General features: G+C 49.3%; 1 protein-coding gene across 1 annotated transcript in view; it reads left to right on the top strand.

Annotated features, from left to right (window-relative positions):
* Positions 1–4,053: 4,053 nt before the first annotated feature.
* The window catches only part of gatad2b (GATA zinc finger domain containing 2B), a 57,949-nt gene continuing 35,060 nt past the window's right edge, over positions 4,054–26,942 (top strand). The window contains exons 1-2 of the mRNA XM_055665664.1: positions 4,054–4,118; positions 13,330–13,468. The gene's annotated coding sequence lies outside the window, so the exon portion shown is untranslated. The remainder of the gene's footprint in view (positions 4,119–13,329; positions 13,469–26,942) is intronic.

Raw genomic sequence — 26,942 nt, forward strand, 5'->3', positions numbered from 1 at the left:
ACTCTTGCCCTGTGATGCCAAAATACCTCAGCCCAGGGGAAATGGAATCATTCTGCCTTTGCTATAATGTCACTTAAATTAGGATCTAAACTTACTCTTTTTGCCTTCAATACTCTTTTTTGTGTGTTTGTGTGTTTTTTTTAAATTACCCCCTCAAAATGAATAAAAGCAGCATTAAAATATAAAACTTGAATCAAAATGTGTTTGCTATCTGAAGAGCACTTCACACGACGACTCCTTATGGACGAAGGAACTGCAGATGCTGGTTTAAACGAAAGATAGACCTCAAGGGGTTTCGACCCGAAACGTCACCCATTCCTTCTCCCCAGAGATGCTGCCGTCATTCAGATTCAGATTCAGATTCAAATTTAATTGTCATTGTCTGTACAGTACAGAGACAACGAAATGCATTCAATATGCATTTGGTTTATACTCTCTAGAATTTAGAAGATTGAGAGGGGATCTTATAGAAACTTACAAAATTCTTAAGGGGTTGGACAGGCTAGATGCAGGAAGATTTGTTCCTCGATGTGCTCCAGGACAAGGGGTCACAGCTTAAGGATAAAGGGGAAATCCAAAACCGAGATGAGGAGAACTTTTTTCACACAGAGAGTGGTGAATCTCTGGAACTCTCTGCCACAGAGGGTAGTTGAGGCCAGTTCATTGGCTATATTTAAGATGGAGTTGGATGTGGCCCTTGTGGCTAAAGGGATCAGAGGGTATGGAGAGAAGGCAGGGATGGGATACTGAGTTGGATGATCAGCCATGATCATATTGAATGGCGGTGCAGGCTCGAAGGGCCGAATGGCCTACTCCTGCACCTAATTTCTATGTTTCTATGTCTATCCTTCCTCAGACGTTCTATGTTGTACACTCTCCCCGTGGCCCGTGTGGGTTTTGTCCGGGTGCTCCGGTTTCCTCTCGCACTCCAAAGTCGTTCAGGTTTGTAGGTTAATTGGCTTCTGTAAAATTGTGCCTAGTGTGTGTGTGTGCGTGGGTCGGCACGGACTCGGTGGGCCGAAGGGCCTGTTTCCGCGCTGTATCTCTAAACCAAACTAGACGCCTCTGTTCCTGCATCCTGCTCTTTGGGCCAATTTGGCCTACTGGAGCCTCAGATTCAGATTCAGATTCAATTTTAATTGTCATTGTCAGTGTACAGTACAGAGACAACGAAATGCATTTAGCATCTCCCTGGAAGAGTGACATAGCAAACGATTTGAATAAAAAAAATAATAAGTGTCCGGGGGGGGGGGGGGGGGTGATTGGCAGTCACCGAGGAGACTGCGGCCTAGTTGGAGCCTGCGGCCTACTGGAGCCTGCGGCCTAGTTGGAGCCTGCGGCCTAGTTGGAGCCTGCGGCCTACTGGAGCCTGCGGCCTACTGGAGCCTGCGGCCTAGTTGGAGCCTGCGGCCTACTGGGAGCCTGTGGCCTAGTTGGAGCCTGCAGCCTACTGGAGCCTGCGGTCTACTGGAGCCTGCGGCCTACTGGGAGCCTGCGGCCTACTGGAGCCTGCGGCCTAGTTGGAGCTTGCGGCCTACTGGAGGCTGCGGCCTAGTTGGAGCCTGCGGCCTACTGGGAGCCTGCGGCCTAGTTGGAGCCTGCGGCCTACTGGAGCCTGCGGCCTAGTTGGAGCCTGCGGCCTAGTTGGAGCCTGCGGCCTACTGGAGCCTGCGGCCTACTGGAGCCTGCGGCCTACTGGGAGCCTACGGCCTTGTTGGAGCCTGCGGCCTACTGGGAGCCTGCGGCCTAGTTGGAGCCTGCGGCCTAGTTGGAGCCTGCGGCCTAGCCTGCGGCCTACTGGAGCCTGCGGCCTACTGGAGCCTGCGGCCTAGTTGGAGCCTGCGGCCTAGCCTGTGGCCTAGTTGGAGCCTGCGGCCTAGTTGGAGCCTGCGGCCTACTGGAGCCTGCGGCCTACTGGAGCCTGCGGCCTAGTTGGAGCCTGCGGCCTACTGGAGCCTGCGGCCTAGTTGGAGCCTGCGGCCTACTGGAGCCTGCGGCCTGGAGCCTGTGGCGGCCTGCGGCCTACTTGGAGCCTGTGGCCTAGTTGGAGCCCATTAAAAGCCCAGGTTGTGAATCATCCTCTACTTTACTGATGAAGTGGGGGGGGCCATTATTAGTTTGCACCAGGCAATTGGCTGATCCTCACGTCAATCACCCGCCATCTGAGATCCCGCCCACTGTCGGGGGGCGGGTCTTTCTGCATCTGGACGTCTGATTGGCCCGCACGCTTGTCAGTGATCACGGCTGCCCTATCAGAATGGCGCTGGTGGGCGGGTCTCCTCCAGGCTCCAATCCCATTCGTCCATTAACCACGGGAGGGCGAGCACTGGATGATGATTGGATTGATCCGCCGTCAATTAGGTTCGGTCGGCCAATGGGGAGAGCGGAAGGGCGGGGCCGAGCCGTTCACCGGGATTTCTCGTAAATCCCATTGGTCCGCACGACCGTCCGTCAGCCACCCCGTCCTATCAGAGCGGCACCAGGGGGCGGGACTTTCCCAGATGTTCTTCCATTGGTTGAGATTGACGCCAATCAGTCGGGGAGAGGGCGGGCGCTGGACGGTGAATGGGCGGAGCGGCCGTCCATCAGGGGTCGGTGGGCCAATGGGGAGAGCGGAAGGGCGGGGTTCCGGGTGGGGCCGGGCCATTCACCGGGATGGGAGCGGGATATCTTGCTCCGTTAATGGCATTGGTCAATACGACCGTCCGTCACGCACCCCGTCCTATCAGAGCGGGGGTAGGAGGCGGGACCTTCCCAGATGCTGTTCTATTGGTTGAACGTCACGCCGATCAGTCGGGGAGAGGGCGGGCGTTGGATGGTGAGTGGGCGGAGCGGACGTCCATCAGGGGTCGGTGGTCCAATGGGGGGGCGGATTGAGGGAGGAGGCGGGCGCTGGACGGTGATTGGGCGGAGTGGACGTCCATCAGGGGTCGGTGGTCCAATGGGGGGGCGGGGAGAGGGAGGGGGCGGGCGCTGGATGGTGAGTGGGCGGAGTGGACGTCCATCAGGGGTCGATCGTCCAATGGGGGGGCGTGTTGAGGGAGGGGGCGGGCGCTGGATGGTGATTGGGCGGAGTGGACGTCAATCAGGGGTCGGTGGTCCAATGGGGGGGCGGGGAGACGGAGGGGGCGGGCGCTGGATGGTGATTGGGCGGAGTGGACGTCCATCAGGGGTCGGTGGTCCAATGGGGGGGCGGGGAGAGGGAGGAGGCGGGCGCTGGACGGTGTTTAAGAGGGAACTGAAGCTGGACGGTGATTGGGCGGAGTGGACATCCATCAGGGGTCGGTGGTCCAATGGGGGGTCGGGAAGAGGGAGGAGGCGGGCGGCGCTGGATGGTGAGTGGGCGGAGTGGACGTCCATCAGGGATCGGTGGTCCAATGGGGGGGCGGATTGAGGGAGGGGGCGGGCGATGGACGGTGATTGGGCGAGGTGGACGTCCATCAGGGGTGGTCCAATGGGGGGGCGGGGGGGACGGAGGGGGCGGGCGCTGGACGGTGATTGGGCGGAGTGGACGTCCATCAGGGGTCGGCGGTCCAATGGGGGGGCGGGGAGTGGGAGGAGGCGGGCGCTGGATGGTGATTGGTGGGAGTGGACATCCATCAGGGGTCGGTGGTCCAATGGGGGGTCGGGAAGACGGAGGGGGCGGGCGATGGACGGTGATTGGGCGGAGTGGACGTCCATCAGGGGTCGATCGTCCAATGGGGGGGGCGGATTGAGGGAGGGGGGCGGGCGATGGACGGTGATTGGGCGGAGTGGACGTCAATCAGGGGGTCGGCCGGCCAATGGTTGGGCGGGGAGAGGGAGGGGGGCGGGCGAAGGACGGTGATTGGGCGGAGTGGACGTCCATCAGGGGTCGGAGGTCCAATGGGGGGGCGGGGAGGGGGGGGGCGGGCGATGGACGGTGATTGGGGCGGAGTGGACGTCAATCAGGGGTCGTCCGGCCAATGGGGGGGCGGATTGAGGGAGGGGGCGGGCGCTGGACGGTGATTGGGCGGCGTGGACGTCCATCAGGGGTCGGTGGTCCAATGGGGGGGGGGCGGGGAGGGAGAGGGGGGGCGGGCGCTGGGGGAGCGGCGGCGCCGGTTTGTGTTGGAAACGGGCGGCGGGGGCGGCAGGAGGTGAGTGCGGCGGCGATGGCGGCTCCATCTCCATCTAGAAACCCCCTCAACCCTCCCCCCTCTCCCCGTCTCAGCCCCACGGCGACACCGCGGCTCCTTCCCCCCCCCCTCCCCGGGCCGCGCCGACCGGCCACGGGCCCTGAATCCCACCCCCCCAACCTAGGCCCCGAAGCGAAGCCTCGGGCTGGAGTAGACGCGCGACCCGGGCCCGGGAGACCTCCTTGCCCAAGTGATCAATAAATCGACATTAACGTCACTGGCACCTAAAACATCCGATAAATTACAATTGGCCATGTAATTAAATGATCAAATTGTGTGAACACTTAAATTTAACATTTGCATTCATGTAAAATTGATATTTTAACATCTAAAAACGTGCAATTAAACATTATTTTTTTTATTTTTTATTTTTTTAAAATTCAAATCGTTTGCTATGTCGCTCTTCAAGGGAGATGCTAAATGCATTTCGTTGTCTCTGTACTGTACACTGACAATGACAATTAAAATTGAATCTGAATCTGAATCTGAATCTGAATTTTTAATATTCAAATCAACATGAAGAAGGGTTTCAGCCCGAAACGTTACCTATTTCCTTCACTCCATAGATGCTGCTGCACCAGCTGAGTTTCTCCAGCATTTTTGTCTACCTGCAATAAACCATGTTGCATTTTTTACAAATTGCATTTTTAGAATTCAAATTATTAATATCAATACTGTACAAATACACATCTATGGTTATAATAATTGCTGTTATTTATATCAATGCTAATATTTTAATGTGCATATTCGAATGTTTGACTGTCGGGTAAATTTAAATTGCAATATTTTAAAGTAGGTGCAAATTGGAATATTTAATCCTGTATATTAACCCTATTTAAGGTGTTTAAGAAGGAACTGCAGATGCTGGAAAATCGAAGGTACACAAAAATGCTGGAGAAACTCAGCGGGTGCAGCAGCATCTATGGAGCGAAGGAAATAGTCAACGTTTCGGGCCAAAACCCTTCAGGTTTCGGCCCGAAACGTTGCCTATTTCCTTCGCTCCATAGATGCTGCTGCACTCGCTGAGTTTCTCCAACCCTGTATAAGGGTTTGGACACGCTCGAGGCAGGAAACATGTTCCCCAGGTTGGGGGAGTCTGGAACCAGGGGCCACACACAGTTTAAGACACAGTTAAGGTCGGCCATTTAGAACGGAGACGAGGAAACACTTTTTCACACAGAGGTACACAAAAATGCTGGAGAAACTCAGCGGGTGCAGCAGCATCTAAGGAGCGAAGGAAATAGGCAGCGTTTCGGGCCGAAACATTGCCTATCTCCTTCGCTCCTTAGATGCTGCTGCACCCGCTGAGTTTCTCCAGCATTTTTGTGTACCTTCGATTTTCCAGCATCTGCAGTTCCTTCTTAAACATTTTCACACAGAGGGTTGTGAGTCTGTGGAATTCTCTGCGAATTCAGAGGGTGGTGGAGGCCGGTTTTGTGGATGCTTTCAAGAGCGAGCTTTCAAGAGATAGCCATGATCAGTATGTTCTCCCTGTGACTGCGTGGGTTTTCTCCGGGTGCTCCAGTTTATGTTTCTATGTTTCTATCATCTTTCTATGTTTACTCCCACACGCCAAAGACGTACCGGTTGTAGGTTAATTAGCATCGGTTAAATTGTCCCTACTGTGTGTAGGACCGTGTTTGTGCATGGGGATTGCTGGAGGCATGGACTGTGGGCAAAACGTCACCTTTCGTACAGAGATACTGCTGACCAACTGTTATTCCAGTGGTTACAGTGAGTTATTCCAGTATTTTGTGTCTATGCTGGTGAAGGGACTGTAGAAGGTGTATAAAAAGCCCAAATTATGTACGTGATCCAAGATTCTGGTGTCTGTAGACTCTTGTGTCTCCTGTCTAAATAATGTCCGTGATAGTTACAACTACAGTATTCAGTTACAACTACAGTGTATAAAATCATGAGAGGAATAGATGCGCAGTCTCTTGCCCAGAGTAGGTGATCGAGGACCAGAGGACATTTAAGGAAAAGATTTTTAATAGCCCTGAGGTGTAACATTTTCACACAATGGGTGGTGGGTGTATTGGAGGCTGGGACTATCCCAACATTTAAGAAGCAGTTAGACAGGTCCATGGATAGGACACGTTTGGAGGGACATGAACCAAACGCGGGCAGGTGGGACCAGTGTAGCTGGGACATGTTGGCCAGTGTGGGCAAGTTGGGCCGAAGGGCCTGTTTCCACACTGTATCACTCTATTATCACTCACTAGGCTGAGTGGGTCTGCTGTGATGTATTTAATATTGTGAGGGAGTTTGAGGTGATCCCTGGAGTTAGAGTGTTTTCACAGGGCCGTTCATTGGAGCTTAGAAGAACTGAAACATGGAAGGTTATAGAACACGACAGTAAGTAAGCAAAGGGTTTGGGAAGGTGTAGAGATTTACCTGCACCTGTTACCTGCATAGGTAGGTTTACCTGTAGAGGGGCAGCATGGTGGAGCAGTGGTAGAGGTGCTCCCTTACAGCGCCAGTGACCCGTGTTGGATACTGACTACTGCTGCTGTCTGTATGTAGTTTGTACACTCTCCCCGCTACCTGTGTGGGTTTTCTCCAGGTGCTCCGGATTTCCCCCCACACTCCAAAGAACTACCACAGGTTAATTGGCTTGGTATAAATTGTAAATTGTGCAGATTACTGATGATGTGCGGGGGGTCGCTGGTCGGTGCTGGCCTGTCTCCACGCTGTATCTTTCAGCTAACCTAAAAACTAAACCAGGATGGTGACTGGAATAGCGATACTGAATTCATCATTCATCATCGTTGAGAACTTTAGCGATGCAGTGGCTCTGGTCTCTAACGGGAACGGTGACGGACGCACCACACATCTCTGTCCTCCAGTTCCAGCCGACATCTGCCGCTGGAAGTCTAGGATTTTGGTGTGTGTGTGTGTGTGTGCTTTATCATCATTCTACAATGCTATCTATGTACAACAGTGATCGCAACTTCTACTGAAGTGTGGATGGCCGTTGGCTCGCTAGGAGCGCACCGCCCTTTGGCAAATCTTGTTTTGGATCCTGCTGGGGGTCCGCAGCCCCCTCCTCACCTGGCAAACCAGGTGGGGGAGACGGTTTAGTCACTGACTATCCGACCATGGAGCAGGTAGCACGGGATTACATGGTGGTACCCGTGGTGGAGGGGAACTCTCCCCGACCTGACCTTTACTAAACATAGAACAATATAACACATGAATAGGCCCTTCGGCCCACAATGCCTGTGCTGATCATGAATGGGAGAGTAAACTAATCCCCTTTGCCTGCACGTGATCCATGTCCCTCCATTCGCTGCATATTCACGTGCCATCTAAAAGTTGCTATTGTATCTCCTTTCACCACCACCTCTGGCAGTGTGTACCAGGCACCTACTGTGTTAAAAAATTGCCCTACTACATCACTTTGTATCTTTTTCTGGCAAGTGATAGGCGGATACGGGTCGGGAGGCTGCGAGGTGGGTGGATAAAGGGCAGAGATGAAAGGGTCTGATAAGTGGAGTGCCCCCCCCGCCCCACCCCCAACTACAAACTCCACCTATCACTATCCAGGCTTTCCTGCTTAATAATAATAATAATAATAATATTTATTTATATAGCACTTTTAAACAAAATCACTTTGAACCAAAGTGCTTTACAGAGATTGATCAAATTAATTGAATAGATTAAATGTCAATAAATCCATACAAAATTAAAAAAAGAAAAAAGGAAAAAGACACAGAACAGTACACTATAGAAATCAACAAGAAACATCCCCCCACAGCAGAATTCACTGTGAGGGAAGGCACTAAAAATATCCAGTTCTCCTCCTCATAGTCCACCCGAGGTCGGGGTCAGAATTAAGGGACAGAAGTTTAGGGGTAATATGAGGGGGAACTTCTTTACTCAGAGAGTGGTAGCGGTGTGGAATGAGCTTCCAGTGGAAGTGGTGGAGGTAGGTTCATTGGTATCATTTAAAAATAAATTGGATAGGCATATGGATGAGAAGGGAATGGAGGGTTATGGTATGAGTGCAGGCAGGTGGGACTAAGGGGAAAAAAATTTGTTCGGCACGGACTTGTAGGGCCGAGATGGCCTGTTTCCGTGCTGTAATTGTTATATGGTTATATGGTCTATATGTGGCCTCCTCAGCCAACCCGGTGTTTTCAAGCCCTCTTGCCGCAAAGCTGGATCATCGGCGTCGGATGAACATTCTTCAGCGGCCTGGACTGAAGCGGCCGCTTCCTCCCCGAAGACTGCTTCACCCATTCCTTCTCTCCAGAGATGCTGCCTGACCCGCTGAGTTCCTCCAACACTTTGTGTCTTATCTTCGGTATAAGCCAGCATCTGCACTTCCTCCCCCGCACTCATAGTTCTTGCTTTTGGGTTGTAGACTCTCCAAGTGTGAGGTGTGTAACCAGTTTGTGATTATTGCAGCATGGTGGTGGCAGTTCTGCTGTCCTGTGCTTTCAGGACAACACAGACGGCATCCAGCGTGTTTGTTTATCCCCAGAGATTTGGTGCTCTTGATAAATATCACTTGCATCAGCTGCGGCGGTTTTAATCTACCTCGATATAATTTTGTGGCAGGTGAAAGAAGCTTCTAGTTTCAGTCTGTAGAAGGTTTTTCAGCCTGAAACGTCACCCATTCCTTCTCTCCAGGGATGCAGCCTGTCCCGCTGAGTTACTCCAGCATTTTGTGTCTATCAGGGAGCTGTTAGTTTAGTTTATTCTAGAGATACAGCGTGGAAACAGGCCCTTCGCACCAACCAGCGATCCCTGCACACCAACACTACCTATACACCAGGGACAATTTACAATTATAGCAAGCCAATCAACCCACAAACCTGTACGCCTTTGGTGTGTGGGAGGAAACCGGAGAAAACCCACGCAGGTCACGGGCAGAACGGACAAACTCCGTACAGACAGCACCCGTAATCAGGATCGAACATGTGTCTCTGGCACTGTGAGGCAGCAGCTCTACCCGCTGTGAGAATGAGCAGAATTGGGGGGGGGGGGGGGGGGAGTGAGGAGAGAGGACCCGCGTAGGTCATGGGGAGGACGTACAAACTCCGTACAGACAGCATCCATAGTCGGGATGGAACCCGGGCCTCTGGCGCTGTGAGGCAGCAACTACTGCTGCCCCACTGTTGAGGCTACAACAAAATTGGCAGGAGCAACATATACCACAACAGCATTTAAATGTTGTTTGGACAGGTACATGGATAATAAAATTGTAGGGCTATGGGCCAACGCAGGCAAAAGGGACTAGCATAGATGGGGCATCTTTGGCAGCATGGATGAGTTGGGCCGAAGGTGACTATCCAGACAGCATCTTGTGGATAGGATGCTCGTGTACTTGAATGGACCCTCAATGTCTACATGGTGTCTGGGGAAGGTACTAGGACCTCGGGGAATTGCAAAACAGGCCAACTCGTATAATCTTTATTCCAGATCTCGTAATTAACAGATTCTGGTGTGGACTGGAAGTATTTTGTGCTTGTTGCTCATTACTGCAGGCTGGTGAAATCAGCAGCGCATTGAAGCTGTTGGGAATTTGATCATTACAATGCTGGGAAAGATTCATTAAAGGGAATGGCGATGTATTGTACTCCACCATTCCCTGCCTTGTGCATCCAAAACCCTTGGTGCCCATCTCTGCTTCCTTAATACCCACTAGCATTTACTCTCTCAGTGTCGGTGATCATAACCAAACTTGGTGTCTCAGTATCTTTCCTAAATTAATTCTTCTTCACATACCCATATCTATCTATCCTGGGCCTCCACCATTGCCAGAGTGAGTGAGGCCAAATGCAAAATGGAGGGACAGCACCTCATATTCAGCTTGTGTCGCTTACAACACAGCGGTATGAACAAAGTCTCCAATTTCAAGTTATACGTCCCTACCCTGGCGACATCAGCCGTTCCTTCTCTCCAGAGATACTGCCTGTTTACACCAGCGTTTGTGCCTGTCTTCGGTTTAAACCGGCATCTACCGTTCCTCCCTCTCTCTCTCTCTCTTGCTATTGAGGGAGCCCAGCGTAGGTTCACCAGGTTAATTCCCGGGAAGGCGGGACTGTCATATGCTGAGAGAATGGAGCGGCTGTGGGCTTGTACACTCTGGAGTTTAGAAGGATGAGAGGGGAGGTCATTGAAACATAAGATTGTTAAAGTCGTTTAGAACGGAGACGAGGAAACACTTTTTCTCACGGAGATAGAAACATAGAAACATAGAAATTAGGTGCAGGAGTAGAGGCCATTCGGCCCTTCGAGCCTGCAACAGCACCGCCATTCAATATGATCATGGCTGATCATCCAACTCAGTATCCCGTACCTGCCTTCTCTCCATACCCCCTGATTCACCTACTCCGGTCCGAATCGAGGACCAAAGCACATAGTTTTATGGTGAAGTGGTAAAGATTTAGTAGAATCTGAAGGGTAACTGGTGGGTGTATGGAACAAGCTGCCAGAGGAGGTAGTTGAGGCTGGGACTCCCAACATCTCAGTGAGCTGAAGGGCATTTTCCATCCTGTATCTCTACCATCAGAATCCATTTTGAATAACTGATGAAAATTTATAAAGAGCCTTACTTTAAATTAATTGTTGCACTCCTGTCGTTGCCCACCGGTGACCTATACGAGCTGAGAGAAGTAAGGTGACTGGATTATCATCGTGAGAGGTGTGATCTTCATTCCACAGATGAGTCAGAATCAGCTGTGTTATTCCTTACTTCTGCAATATATCCCAGCTCGGGCGTAACGTGTCAGCAGGAGATAGACACAAAATGCTGGAGTAACTCCGCGGGTCAGGCAGCATCTCTGGAGAAAGGGAATGGGTGACGTTTTGAGTCGAGACCCTTCTTCAGACTGAGAGCCAGGGAAAGTCAGAGGTTGGTGAATCACAGACGGCTGCGGAGGCAAAAGTCAGTGGATATATTTAAGGCAGAGATAGATGGATTCTTGATTAGTACATGTGTCAGAGTATGTATGGGGAGAAGGCAGGAGAATGTGGTTAGGGGGGAGAGATAGATCAGCCATGTAGTCAGGATCGAACCCGGGTCTCTGGCGCTCTATCTAGGTGGTCAATGCATTAGTGAGGTAACACAGAACAGGTGATCGAAGGTCAGTATCGACTCGGTGGGCCAAAGGGCCTGTTTCCGCACCATGTCTGTAAGCATAAACTAAACAACCCAGTGGGTCAGGCAGCATCTGTGGAGGGAATGACCAGATAACATTTTTGGTTAATTTGGGCAAAACCTATCGCCCCCAATTCTTTTCTCAGAGACTTGACCGGCTGCTCAGTCAAACTTCCTCTTTCGTTTCTTGGGTGATCTGTGGATTTTCAGGTTTTGATGTGGAGTGATGATATTGCCAGATTTATTTCCTTTTCTTTGTGGGGAGGCAGTTCCTCATTAATTTAAATACAGTTTTGACTGATCAGAGTTGGGCTGGGTAGATACTGAGGTGACGCTTCCCGTCAAATCGGGTGGAGTTGAACCAGGGCCAGAACATAGAACAGTGCAGAACCGCAACGATTCGGCCCCCAATGTACTCTCCGAACATGATATAACCATATAACAATTACAGCACGGAAACAGGCCATCTCGGCCCTACACGTCCGTGCCGAACAACATTTTCCCCTTAGTCCCACCTGCCTGCACTCATACCATAACCCTCCATTCCCTTCTCATCCATATGCCTATCCAATTTATTTTTAAATGATACCAACGAACCTGCTTCCACCACTTCCACTGGAAGCTCATTCCACACCGCTACCACTCTCTGAGTAAAGCCGGCGGCTGTCACTCTACTCAACAACGTACCTCGGTGACTGCCAATCACCCACCCCCCCCCCCCCCCCCCGGACACTTATTATTATTTATTCAAATCGTTTGCTATGTCGCTCTTCCAGGGAGATGCTAAATGCATTTTGTTGTCTCTGTACTGTACACTGACAATGACAATTAAAATTGAATCTGAATCTGAATCTGAATCTAAAGAAGTTCCCCCTCATGTTACCTCTAAACTTCTGTCCCTTAATTCTCAAGTCATGTCCTCTTGTTTGAATCTTCCCTACTCTCAAAGGGAAAAGCTGGTCCACGTCAACTCTGTCTATCCCTCTCATCATTTTAAAGACCTCTATCAAGTCCCCCCTTAACCTTCTGCGCTCCAGAGAATAAAGACCTAACTTATTCAACCTTTCTCTGTAACTTAGTTGCTGAAACCCAGGCAACATTAGTTGGGAACGTGGCTTTATTCAGGATGTTTCAGGTCAAGGACCCTTCATCGGGCCTCAAACGTTAACTCTGGTTGTGATTCCACAAACACTCTGAGCTGCTGAATGTTGACAGTTTGTAAAAAAATGGTAAATCTTTTTAAAGAATCGGGTTCAGCCAGAACTGTAGGGTCCAGTTCATCTTATAGGAGCAAGATTAGGCCATTCATCTAGTCTACTCTGCCATCAATCTCCCCTGACGTCTCCCCATAACCCCTGACACCCGTACTAATCAAGAATCTGTCAATCTCGCCTTAACAATATCCATTGACATGGCCTCCACACCCGTCTGCGGCAAAGAATTCCACAGAATCACCACCCTATGACGAAGGAAATTCATCCTCATCTCTTGTAGCAAGCAAGAATTGTTTCGGCCCGAAACGTTGCCCATTTCATTTGCTCCATAGATGCTGCTGCACCCGCTGAGTTTCTCCAGCATTTTTGAGTACCTAAGAATTTCATTGTCCTATTTGGGACCCTGGTTTAAACCAGCATCTGCAGTTCCTTCCTACACTTGCAGGCAACTAAGTTTGGAAGATGTTTCCCACTTCTCTGCCTTTCTGCATTTGTCCCACAACTGAATGTTTGAGTCTAAAGAAGGGTCCCGACCCGAAACCTCACCCATTCCTTCTATCCCGAGATGCTGCCTGTCCCGCTGAGTTACTCTAGCACTCTGTGTCTATCCACAACTGAATGCATTCCTCACCCTTCCAGAATGCCAATGCTAATGCCACTACAACCCCATCTTAGCTTCTTATTGGGCTGAAAATTCAGATCCAGCAGCGTTCTGATCAAGTCTTTGAGTGTCTAACTTTGTGCCCCAAGGGAATTGTTAACCTATTTATTTTCTCTTCAGCCACAAGCTTGTGACCAGAGATGCCGTGAATAATTCACAATCCTCGATCTTTTTTTGTTTTTGCAGAGGATGTAGTGCCTGGAAGCTGGTGGTGTCTCGTTTCCCCGTCCGCCTTGCTTTCTGCCATTGGTTTCTCACCCACGATGTCTCAGCCCGTTGCGTGACGTTCCACACTTGCGGCCTGCGCCTCACGAGACTGTGGCAGGTAAGGGCATTCCAGAGACAGCTACGTCCCAGTATAATCCTGGGGTGGGCGTGTGATGTCTGAATATGGTGCTCAACAGGGCCTGTGTCTATGCTGCATAATTCCCATTCTAATGGGGTTGTAGTGACATTAGCATTGGCATTGTGGAAGGGTGAGGGTTGTACTGGGGATGATGCTGGTGTCATTTGTCCAATGATGACGAAGCAAGAGTTGCCGTGCGTGCAGGAGGTGCACTCGTTCCATCCACTGGTATTGAGGGGGGATCTTATAGAAACTTACAACATTCTTACAACACCCTCCTACCTCCTACCATCCGGGAGGCGCTACAGGTCTCTCCGTTGCCGAACCAGCAGGTCGAGGAACAGCTTCTTTCCGGCGGCTGTCACTCTACTCAACAACGTACCTCGGTGACTGCCAATCACCCCCCCCCCCCCCCCCCTGGACACTTATTATTATTTATTCAAATCGTTTGCTATGTCGCTCTTCAAGGGAGATGCTAAATGCATTTAGTTGCCTCTGTACTGTACACTGACAATGACAATTAAAATTGAATCTGAATCTGAATCTAAGGGGTTGGACAGGCTAGATGCAGGAAGATTGTTCTCGATGTTGGGGAAGTCCAGGACAAGGGGTCACAGTTGAAGGATAAGGGGGGAGTCTTTTAGGACCGAGATGAGAAAAACATTTTTCTTCTATTCAGACAGTGGTGAATCTCTGGAATTCTCTGCCACAGAAGGTAGTTGAGGCCACAGTTCATTGGCTATATTTAAGAGGGAGTTAGATGTGGTCCTTGTGGCTAAAAAAAAAAAAAAAAAATTAAATGATTCAATTTATTGTCATTGTCAGTGTACAGTAAAGGGGTTCAGGGGGTATGGAGAGAAGGCAGGGATGGGATACTGAGTTGGATGATCAGCCATGATCTTATTGAATGGCGGTGCAGGCTCGAAGGGCCGAATGGCCTCTACTCCTGCACCTATTTTCTATGTATCTTGCATGCAGGCACAGCAGGCAGTGAAGAAAGCTAATGGCATGTTGGCCTTCATAACAAGAGGAGTTGAGTATAGGAGCAAAGAGGTGTGTAGATCCCAACTAGAATTGATAAGGGCGAGCCAGTGGATGTGGTGTATCTCGACATTCAAAAAGCCTTTGACAAGGTCCCACACCAGAGATTAGTGTGCAAAGTTAGAGCACATGGTGTTGGGGGTAGGGTATTGACATGGATAGAGAACTGGTTGGCAGACAGGAGGTAATGAGTAGCATTAACAGGTCCTTTTCAGAATGGAAGGCGGTGACTGGTGGGGTGCCTCAAGGCTCACTGCTGGGACCGCCGTTATTTACAATATTAATTAACGATTTAGACGATGGAATTAAATGTGACATCTCCAAGTTTGCGGATGACACAAAGCTGGCTGGCAGTGTGAGCTGTGATGAGGATGCTATGAGGCTGCAGGGTGACTTGGACAGGTTGGATGAGTGGTGGGCAGATGCAATATAATGTGGATAAATGTGAGGTTATGCACTTCAGTGGCAAGAACAGGAAGGCAGATTATTATCTGAATGGTGTCAGATTATGGAAAGGGGAGGTGCAACGAGACTTGGGTGTGCTTGTACATCAGTAAGCATGCAGGTACAGCAGGCAGTGAAGAAAGCTAATGGCATGTTGGCCTTCATTGAGAGAGGATTTGTGTTTAGGAGCAAGGAGGTCCTTCTGCAGTTGTACAGGGCCCTGGTGAGACCACACCTGGAGTATTGTGTGCAGTTTTGGTCTCCAAATTTGAGGAAGGACATTCTTGTTATTGAGGGAGTGCAGCGTAGGTTCACCAGGTTAATTCCCTGGATGGCGGGACTGTCATATGTTGATAGAATGGAGCGGCTGGGCTTGTATTCTCTGGAGTTTAGAAGGATGAGAGAGGATCTTATTGAAACATTGGACACGCTAGAGGCAGGAAACATGTTTCCCAATGTTGGGGGGAGCCTAGAACCAGGGGCCACAGTTTCAGAATAAGGGGTAGGCCATTTAGAACGGCGATGAGGAAAAGCTCAGTGTGTTTGAGGTTTTTCACTCACTCCACCACCATCCTATCACTGAAGACCTGGGTGTCATGGTACACCAGTCATTGAAGGTAGGCATGCAGGTGCAGCAGGCAGTAAAGAAAGCGAATGGTATGTTAGCTTTCATTGCAAAAGGATTTGAGTATAGGAGCAGAGAGGTTCTACTGCAGTTGTACAGGGTCTTGGTGAGACCACACCTGGAGTATTGCGTACAGTTTTGGTCTCCAAATCTGAGGAAGGACATTATTGCCATAGAGGGAGTGCAGAGACGGTTCACCAGACTGATTCCTGGGATGTCAGGACTGTCTTATGAAGAAAGACTGGATAGACTTGGTTTATACTCTCTAGAATTTAGAAGATTGAGAGGAGATCTTATAGAAACTTACAAAATTCTTAAGGGGTTGGACAGGCTAGATGCAGGAAGATTGTTTCCCGATGTTAGGGAAGTCCAGGACAAGGGGTCACAGCTTAAGGATAAGGGGGGAAATCCTTTAAAACCGAGATGAGAAGAACTTTTTTCACACAGAGAGTGGTGAATCTGTGGAACTCTCTGCCACAGAGGGTAGTTGAGGCCAGTTCATTGGCTATATTTAAGAGGGAGTTAGATGTGGCTCTTGTGGCTAAGGGGATCAGGGGGTATGGAGAGAAGGCAGGTACGGGACACTGAGTTGGATGATCAGCCATGATCATATTGAATGGCGGTGCTGGTGCAGGCTCGAAGGGCCGAATGGCCTCTACTCCTCCTGCACCTAATTTCTATGTTTCTATGTTTCTATGTTTCTAAGACAGATTTGTGGATCCTCTTCCAAAGTCACCAACCCCTCGGCAACTGCCACACCAAGGCTGATACGTGAGGGGAGAGCAGAGACCTCCAGTCACTGCCCCTGCACTCAGAGGGAAGCAGATTCCCTACCATTAGTGATGGGAGCAGAATTAGGCCATTCGGCCCATCAGGTCCACTCCGCCATTCAATCACGGCAAGAAGGAACTGCAGGTGCTGGTTCAAAACGAAGATAGACACAAAGTGCTGGAGTAACTCAGCGGGTGAGGCAGCATCTCTGGAGAGAAGGAATGAGCGATGTTTCGGGTCGAGAAGGGTCTCAGCAGGTGCCCATTCCTTCTCTAGAGATGCTGCCTCACCTGCTGAGTTACTCCAGCACTTGTGTCTACCTTCGAGGGAGACACTTTGTGACTATATTCAATCATGGCTGATCTGTCTTTCCCTCCTACACACATTCTCCTGCCTTCTCCCCATACCCTCCCTGGTAAACCGATATCTCCGCACACATAGGGAATGGGCCAGAGCTAGTTTCAGGGCTGACAATATTCTCAGCATGGTATTGATTTCCCATTGCATGCTTCCCTGTCGGTTATTGATATTAGCCTTCTATTGATTACCCATAAACCAGTCTACACTGTAAATCAGTTTCCAGGAAGGTGTCAGACAAAGCCGCCAATACGTTCACAGAATTACTAAACCCACTTGCGGCATTTATGTCCTGAGGCACCTCACTGCCGCGGGGGGGGGGGGGGGGGGGGGGGGGGGGGTGGGGAGTTACTTTGTGGTATAGGGAGTACAGCAGATTGTCTTGGCACGGCGAGACTTTACAGACGGCAAGAACCACTTCATCTGTTTCTAGTTTAGTTTAGAGGAAAAGACTACAAAAAGTAGTAAACACTGCCCAGTCCATCATCGGCTCTGACCTTCCTTCCATCGAGGGGATCTATCGCAGTCGCTGCCTCAAAAAGGCTGGCAGCATCATCAAAGACCCACACACCATCCTGGCCACACACTCATCTCCCTGCTACCTTCAGGTAGAAGGTACAGGAGCCTGAAGACTGCAACGTCCAGGTTCAGGAATAGCTACTTCCCCACAGCCATCAGGCTCGGACAAAACTCTGAACATTAATAGCCCATTATCTGTTATTTGCACGTTATCAGTTTATTTATTCATGTGTGTATATATTTATATTATGGTATATGGACACACTGATCTGTTCTGTAGTCAATGCCTACTATGTTCTGTTGTGCTGAAGCGAAGCAAGAATTTCATTGTCCTATACAGGGACACATGACAATAAACTCACTTGAACTTGAGATTAGAGATGCAGCACTAAAACAGGCCCTTCAGCCCATCGAGTCCATGCCGACCAGCGATCCCTGCACACAAACACTATCCTACACACACTAGGGACAATTTAAAATATTACCAAAGCCAATCAAACCAACAGACCTGTCGCCTTTGGAATGTGGGAGGAAGCCCGAGCTCCCGGAGAAAACCCACGCAGGTCACGGGGAGAACGTACAAACCCAGTAGAGACGACACCCGTGGTCAGGATTGAACCCGCGTCTCTGGCGCCGTGAGGCAGCAACTCTACCGCTGCGCCACCGTGTCACCACCACCTGATTTAGTGATGCTGGTTGGGTGGTGCATATTAGTCAGGTCTGCCCTGCCCTGCCCTTTAAAGATTTGCCATAGTTTCACTTGGGTCCCCCTAAAGAGGGCAAGCATTGATAAAGTGTTTAAGAAGGAACTGCAGATGCTGGAAAACCGAAGGTAGACCAAAGTGCTGGAGAAACTCAGCGGGTGCAGCAGCATCTATGGAGCGAAGGAAATGGGCAACGTTTCGGGCCGAATGGATGAGAAAGAACTAATCGATGGTCGGCATGGTCTCTGCGGGCTGAATGGCCTTTTTCTATGTCAAATATCGAAACTATCCCTTATGACAGGGTTGGATAGTGAGGCAGTGTCTCTACCCGCTGCTGGTTGCAGAGGTCGGGTGGAGTCAAGATCGTGCAGGGATTTGACAAGGATGTGAATGTCGGTACTGGACAAAGAGCTGCCAGTGCACGAGTGCGGAGGGGCAGATACTTCCCTTCCTTCCACGCACAGTCTCCGACGGAGCACAATGAATCTTGTTACACAGGAACAACCCCTCGAGGCAGTCTTTTGCCTGTTGCATATTTCAAACAACAGTGGGGGAAGAGGGGCTATGTTTGCCGGTGTCTGGGGGCAGAACATTGGCCCGAATCCCAGAAGAAATCCCTTCTGTATCCTCGGGTCGAACATCGGAAACCCTCGGATTCCATTCACAGCAGCTCCCACAAGGCAGACCTGTTTTATTAGATTTTGTTCAGCAGCCTGGAAACACACGGTCTGCTGCTAGTCCATATCAACCCCTGCGTCCAAGACACCAAGCAAAGCCTGCGACAGAGACAAAAGGCTGGGGCATCACAGCACGGTTTGGGAACAGCTCCGTCCGGGACCCGCGAATTGTGGCCGCAGCCCAGACCGTCACACAATCCCACCTCCCTTCCAGTGACTCCGTCTACACCTCACGCTGCCTCGGCAAGGACCAGTCTTGCCCCAGTTACTCCCTCTTCTCCCCCTCTCCCATCAGGCAAAAGATACAGTAGTGTGAAAACACACACACCTCCAAATGAAGGACAGTTTCATCCTGGGTGTTACCAGGCAACTGAATCATCCAACCACAACCAGAGAGCAGTCCAGAACTACTATCTGAAGAAGGGTTTTGGCCCGAAACGTTGCCTATTTCCTTTGCTCCATAGATGCTGGTGCACCCGCTGAGTTTCTCCAGCATTTTTGTGTACCTTCGATTTTCCAGCATCTGCAGTTAAACACTACTATCTACCTCATTGATGACCAGACTATCCTTGATCAGACTTTGCTGGCTTTACCTTGCACTAAACATTAATCCCTTATCATGTACCTACACGCTGTAATGGCTTGATTGTAATAGAAACATAGAAATTAGGTGCAGGAGTAGAGGCCATTCGGCCCTTCGAGCCTGCACCATTCGCCATTCAATATGATCATGGCTGATCATCCAACTCAGTATCCCGTACCTGCCTTCTCTCCATACCCCCTGATCCCCTTAGCCACAAGGGCCACATCTAACTCCCTCTTAAATATAGCCAATGAACTGGCCTCAACTACCCTCTGTGGCAGAGAGTTCCAGAGATTCACCACTCTCTGTGTGAAAAAAGTTCTTCTCATCTCGGTTTTAAAGGATTTCCCCCTTATCCTTAAGCTGTGACCCCTTGTCCTGGACTTCCCCAACATCGGGAACAATCTTCCTGCATCTAGCCTGCCCAAATCATGTATTGTCTTTCTGCTGAATGGTTAGCACACAACAAAAGCTTTTCACTGTACCTCGGTACACGTGACAAGAATCTGAACAGTACCGAGCTGAGCACTGAGCGGGTCAGGCAGCATCTCTGGAAAACTGGATAGGTGACGGTTCGGGTTGGGGCCTTCCTTCAGGTCCCGACCCAAAACATATCGCATTCCTTCTCTCCAGAGATGCTGCCTGTCCCGCTGAGTTACTCCAGCTTTTTTGTCTACCTTCAGACCGATTGTTTGGGGGAGCATTAAAAACCTAAGATCCTATAGCGGATCAAGATAGACCACTCCTGCTAAATGCAATGGGCTGAGGTGTAGTACGCAACGGAGCGGAACGTCGGCCATTTTAGTAACCCGACCCGACCCGACTCGCAGTGTAATCAACGTTGCGGGGGAACAGTTTGTGTTCATAAATTAAAATTCTGAAAATGAGGAGAAGATTTTTACCAAATAACATTTATTTTTACGAGGATGTTTCCGTAACCGGCTTCCGTCTCCGCACTAGTATCCTACGGGATCTTTGGTGCGGAGACGGGAGCCGGTTACGGAAATGGGGCCTTAAATGACCCGTGAATCTGCCCATGACCGTACTATGTCTATTTCGTCGAGTGGACTATCTTGCTCCACTATAGGATCTTTGCTAAAAAACATTAGGACAGGCCTCAGGACGACAAATGGCCTCAGGCAGGGAGGTTCCCCGATGTTGGCTGGAGACAGTGTGAGCCCAAGAGGGTTACATCTCGTTGAGAACTGTGGAACTAGTTAAGGGGGAGGGCAGTGTTTGTAGAAATGACCCAAAACGGGAGAATTCAACATTCATACCGCTGGGTTGTAAGCTACTCTTGTGAAATATAAGTTGCTTATGACTTCATAGGTACAGCATGGAAACAGGCCCTTTGGCCCACCGAGTCCATGCTGTCCAGCAATCACCCCGTATACTAGCTCCAACCTACACAATAGGGGCAATTCACAATGGTGTCAGTTTAGGAAAAGGGGAGGTGCAACAAGACTTGGGTGTCCTTGTACATCTGTCACTGAAAGTAAGCATGCAGGTACAGCAGGCAGTAAAGAAAGCAATTGGCCTGTTGGCCTTCATAGCGAGAGGAGTTGAATTCAGGAGCAAGGAGGTCCCTCTGCAGTTGTGCAGGGCCCTGGTGAGGCCACACCTGGAGTATTATGTGCAGTTTTGGTCTCCTTGTTTGAGGAAGGACATTTTTTCCATTGAAGGAGTGCAGCGTAGGTTCACCAGGTAAATTCCCGGGATGGCCGGACTGACATATGATGAAAAAATGGGTTGACTGGGCTTGTGTTCTCTGGAATTTAGAAGGATGAGAGGGGATCGTAGAGAAACATGTAACATTCTTAAGGGATTGAACAGGCTAGATACAGGAAGATTGTTCCCCATGTTGGGGGAGTCCAGAACCAGGGATCACAGTTTAAGAATAAGGGGTTTTAGGACTGAGATGAGGAAAAGCTTCTTCACCCAGAGAGTTGTGAATCTGTGGAATTCTCTGCCACAGAAGGCAGTGGAGGCCAATTTCCTGGATGTTTTCAAGAGAGAGTTAGATATGGCTCTTAGAGCTAACGGAATCAAGGGATATGGGGAAAGAGCATGAACGGGGTACTGATTTGGGATGATCAGCCATGATCATATTGAATGGCGGTGCTGGCTCGAAGGGCCGAATGGCCTACTATTTTGTATGTCTACTGTCCATGTCGCTCCAGAGATGTAGGAACAAGGCACTGCAGGTGTTGGTTTGCCAAAGAAACACACAAAGTGCTGGAGTAACTTCATCCGAATGCTTCACGACTCATTGAGTTACTCCAGCACTATGTGGCACTCCAGAGATGTAGCCTGGCTACTGAATTACTCCAGCACTTTGCGTTCTACTCACCATTCCAGAATGTACAGTTCCTTGTGTCTCTTACAGACTCTGCTGTCTGCTAGTTCTGTAAACCTGGCCTTCGTAGTGTTGTATCAAATTCTCTTGGTTCTCCACGTCCCTTTTCCTTGCCAACACTGGCCACATCGAATCACAAAGGCTTTATAAGGCACTGGTCAGACTGCATTTGGAATATTGTGAGCAGTTTTGGGCCCTGTTATCCAAGGAAGGATGTGCTGGCCAGCTCTGGAGAGGGTCCAGGGGAGGTTTACGAGAACGATCCCAGGAATGAGTGGGTTAACATACGATGAGCGTTTGTCGGCACTGGGCCTGTACTCACTGGAGTTTAGAAGGATGAAGGGGGGGTGGGGGAACCTCATTGAAACTTACTGAATAGCGAAAGACCTGGATAGAGAGGATGTTTCCACTAGTGGGAGAGTCTAGGACCAGAGGGCACAGCCTCAGAATTAGAGGATGTATCTTTGGAAAGGAGATGAGGAGGATTTATTTTTTTGTCAGAGGGTGGTGAATCTGTGGGATTGATTGCTTCAGACGGCTGTGGAGGCCATGTCAATGGGAGCAAATTCATGATCAGTATGCGTGTCAAGGGTTATGGGGAGACTGGGGTGGAGAGGGGAAGATGATTGAATGGCGGAGGAGATTTGATGTGCCAAATGGCCTAATTCTGCTCCTATAACTTACGAAAGGGATCTGTCTCTCTCTCTGGAGCCACTCTCATCATTCCAACACTGCCTGCCATTCTGTAAAGGACCCGTTCACTCCTACTCTTTGCTTCCGGTCAGCCAACCAATTGTCTATCCATGTCAACACCCACCAGCCTTTGTGTGAATCTTGTTTGATGCCAAGTCTCATTCCACTGCGTTGCGTTCATCTTCCTATGACTAATGATAAAACAATGACCACTTTCCATTGGGAGCTAGATGTGTCTGCTTCCCAAGACTTTTATGAGAGGATCTTGATAACCTAACAAAGCAATTCTGGCCTAAACATGACTCAACTCATACTCGTCCCTTCAGCGTTTAATAACAAGCAACCCATCACGTGTGGGTCAGTGTTTAGAGATACAGCGTGGAAACTGTACAAAGCATTGGTGAGACCAAATCTGGAGTATGGTGTACAATTTTGGTCGCCCAATTATAGGAAGGATGTCAACAAAATAGAGAGAGTACAGAGGAGATTTACTAGAATGTTGCCTGGGTTTCAACAACTAAGTTACAGAGATAGGTTGAACAAGTTAGGTCTTTATTCTCTGGAGCGCAGAAGGTTAAGGGGGGACTAGATAGAGGTCTTTAAAATGATGAGAGGGGTAGACAGAGTTGATGTGGACAAGCTTTTCCCTTTGAGAATAGGGAAGATTCAAACAAGAGGACATGACTCCAGAATTAATGGACAGAAGTTTAGGGGTAACATGAGGGGGAACTTCTTTACTCAGAGAGTGGTAGCGGTGTGGAATGAGCTTCCAGTGGAAGTAGTGGAGGCAGGTTCGTTGGTATCATTTAAAAATAAATTGGATAGGCATATGGATGAGAAGAGAATGGAGGGTTATGGTATGAGTGCAGGCAGGTGGGACTAAGGGGAAAAAGTTGTTCGGCATGGACTTGTAGGGCCGAGATGGCCTGTTTCCGTGCTGTAATTGTTATATGGTTAAACAGGCTCTTCGGCCCAACGAGTCTGATAGATAACCTGCCCACAAACACTATCCTACACACACTAGGGGCAATTTACCAAGCCAATACCTACACACCTGGTCAACTCGTCCACCCCCTCCCCGGGTACGTTCCCCTGCGACCACAGGTGATGCAACACCTGTCCCATTTACCCCCCCCCCCGACTCCATCCAAGAATAAGGGGTCGGCCATTTAGAACGGAGACGAGGAAACACTTTTTCTCACAGAGAGTGGTGAGTCTGTGGAATTCTCTGCCTCAGAGGGCGGTGGAGGTCGGTTCTCTGGATACTTTCAAGAGAGAGCTAGATAGGGCTCTTAAAAATAGCGGAGTCAGGGGATATGGGGAGAAGGCAGGAACGGGCTACTGATTGGGGATGATCAGCCGTGATCACATTGAATGGCGGTGCTCTTTATTTGTATTCTACCCCTCTTGAAATAAATGGTATGTTAGCATTCATAGCAAAAGGATTTGAGTATAGGAGCAGGGAGGTTCTACTGCAGTTGTACAGGGTCTTGGTGAGACCACACCTGGAGTATTGCGTACAGTTTTGGTCTCCTAATCTGAGGAAAGACATTCTTGCCAAAGAGGATTTGAGTCTAGGAGCAGGGAGGTTCTACTGCAGTTGTACAGGGTCTTGGTGAGACCACCCCTGGAGTATTGCGTACAGTTTTGGTCTCCTAATCTGAGGAAAGACAACCTTGCCATAGAGGGAGTACAGAGAAGGTTCACCAGACTGATTCCTGGGATGGCAGGACTTTCATATGAAGAAAGACTGGATAGACTCGGCTTGTACTCGCCAGAATTTAGGAGATTGAGGGGGGATCTTATAGAAACTTACAAAATTCTTAAGGGGTTGGACAGGCTAGATGCAGGAAGATTGTTCACGATGTTGGGGAAGTCCAGGACAAGGGGCCACAATTTAAGGATAAGGGGGAAATCTTTTAGGACCGAGATGAGGAAAACATTTTTCACACAGAGAGTGGCGAATCTGTGGAATTCTCTGCCACAGAAGGTAGTTGAGGCCACAGTTCATTGGCTATATTTAAGAGGGAGTTAGATGTGGCCCTTGTGGCTAAAGGGATCAGGGGGTATGGAGAGAAGGCAGGGATGGGATACTGAGTTGGATGATCATATTGAATAGCGGTTGCTGGCTCAAAGGGCCGAATGGCCTACTCCTGCACCTAATTTCTCTGTTTCTATGTTTCTATAGCATTGCGTTTGCCTTCTTTAGACAATAGACTACCAATTCGACTTGCTGATTAACGTCTTTGGGGAATCCTGCACCAGTCCTCCCGAGTCCCTTTGCATCTTACGATTTCTGGACTCTCTCCCCATTTAGAAAATAGTCTGCGCCTATTTCCTCCAGTATCCACCCACACTCCAAAGACGTACAGGTTTGCAAGTTAAGTGTCTTGGTTAAATTGTAAATTGTCCCTAGTGTGTGTAAGACAGTGTGTGGTAGACAAAAGTGCTGGAGAAACTCAGCGGGTGCAGCAGCATATATGGAGCGAAGGAAATAGGCAACGTTTCGGGTCCGAAATCCTTAAGGAAACAGGTAACGTTTCGGGCCGAAATCCTTAAGGAAAGAGGTAACGTTTCGGGCTGAAATCCTTAAGGAAATAGGTAACGTTTCGGGTCCGAAATCCTTAAGGAAATAAGTAACGTTTCGGGTCCGAAATCCTTAAGGAAATAGATAACGTTTCGGGTCAGAAATCCTTAAGGAAATAGGTAACGTTTTGGGTCCGAAATCCTTAAGGAAATAGGTAACGTTTCGGGTCCGAAATCCTTAAGGAAATAGGTAACGTTTCGGGTCCGAAATCCTTAAGGAAATAGGTAACGTTTCGGGCCGAAACCCTTAAGGAAATAGGTAACGTTTCGGGCCGAAACCCTTAAGGAAATAGGTAACGTTTCGGGCCGAAATCCTTAAGGAAATAGGTAACGTTTCGGGCCGAAATCCTTAAGGAAATAGGTAACGTTTCGGGCCGAAATCCTTAAGGAAATAGGTAACGTTTCGGGTCCGAAATCCTTAAGGAAATAGGTAACGTTTCGGGTCCGAAATCCTTAAGGAAATAGGTAACGTTTCGGGTCCGAAACCCTTAAGGAAATAGGTAACGTTTCGGGTCCGAAATCCTTAAGGAAATAGGTAACGTTTCGGGCCGAAATCCTTAAGGAAATAGGTAACGTTTCGGGTCCGAAATCCTTAAGGAAATAGGTAACGTTTCGGGTCCGAAATCCTTAAGGAAATAGGTAACGTTTCGGGTCCGAAATCCTTAAGGAAATAGGTAACGTTTCGGGCCGAAATCCTTAAGGAAATAGGTAACGTTTCGGGCCGAAATCCTTAAGGAAATAGGTAACGTTTCGGGTCCGAAATCCTTAAGGAAATAGGTAACGTTTCGGGCCGAAATCCTTAAGGAAATAGGTAACGTTTCGGGCCGAAATCCTTAAGGAAATAGGTAACGTTTCGGGCCGAAACCCTTCCGGGTTTCGTCCCGAAACGTTGCCTATTTCCTTCGCTCCACAGATGCTGCTGCACCCGCTGAGTTTCTTCCTTCAGACTGTAGGATAGTGTTAATGGTGCGGGGCAGGGGGGGGGTTAGGTGCAGACTCGGTGGGCCGAAGGGCCTGTTTCGGTGCTGTATCTCTAAACTAAACTAAAGTAAACTGCACGCAATGCTCCAAGTAAGTTTTCTGTGTCTTTGGCCAGAGGTTTTTTTCTTTTTACAAGTTGGAGGATTTTTCCCTGCACATGTTGGACTGAGTGTTTCCCAAAGCACAAGAGTGACTAGACATAGGTGTTGGCTATGAACTATTTTGGACAGTGTAGTTATGACAAACACTATCTAAACGCCAAGCTAGTTCTCCGTAAGGAGGTCACGGGAGGGAACTGGGCCTGTCTTGCGTTTCCCCAAGAATGTTATTCCATTTACAAGAGCTTGCTTTCACATCACATCAGTAGGTGGTGCTCACTGCCTCAAAGATCTAACGTTCCCGATCTCCGCTGCTGTCTGTGTGGAGTTTGCATGTTCTCCAACATCCCAACAGCATATCGTTAGCAGATTGATTGGACATTGGAAGTAATAATGAACTCCTTGTGTGTGGGCAATTTTGCAAACTCTGTTAAAAAATAGATATATTTTACAGATCTTATACTATATCTGTAAAATCTAATTCATAGCCAATAGACAATAGGTGCAGGAGTAGAGGCCATTCGGCCCTTCGAGCCAGCACCGCCATTCAAGGTGATCATGGCTGATCATCCCCAATCAGTACCCCGTTCCTGCCTTCTCCCCTGACTCCGCTATCTTTAAGAGCCCTATCTAGCTCTCTCTTGAAAGCAACCGGAGAACCTGCCTCCACCTCCCTCTGAGGCAGAGGATTCCACAGACTCACAACTCTCTGTGAGAAAAAGTGTTTCCTCGTCTCCGTTCTAAATGGCCGACCCCTTATTCTTAAACTGTGTGTGTGTGGCCCCTGGTTCTGGACTCCCCCAACATCAGGAACATGTTTCCTGCCTCTAGCGTGTCCAAACCCTTAACAATCTTATATGTTTCAAACATATCTGCAGGTACATGGATCTGAAAGGTTGTGAGGGATATGGGCCAAATGTGGGCAGATTATGAGGTGGAAACAAGGAACTGCAGATGCTGGTTAATACAAAAGGACAAATTACAAAGTGCTGGAGTAACTCAGCGGGTCAGGCTGCAT

Source organism: Leucoraja erinacea, unplaced genomic scaffold (genome assembly GCF_028641065.1).
Source record: "Leucoraja erinacea ecotype New England unplaced genomic scaffold, Leri_hhj_1 Leri_140S, whole genome shotgun sequence".
NCBI lineage: Eukaryota > Metazoa > Chordata > Chondrichthyes > Rajiformes > Rajidae > Leucoraja > Leucoraja erinaceus.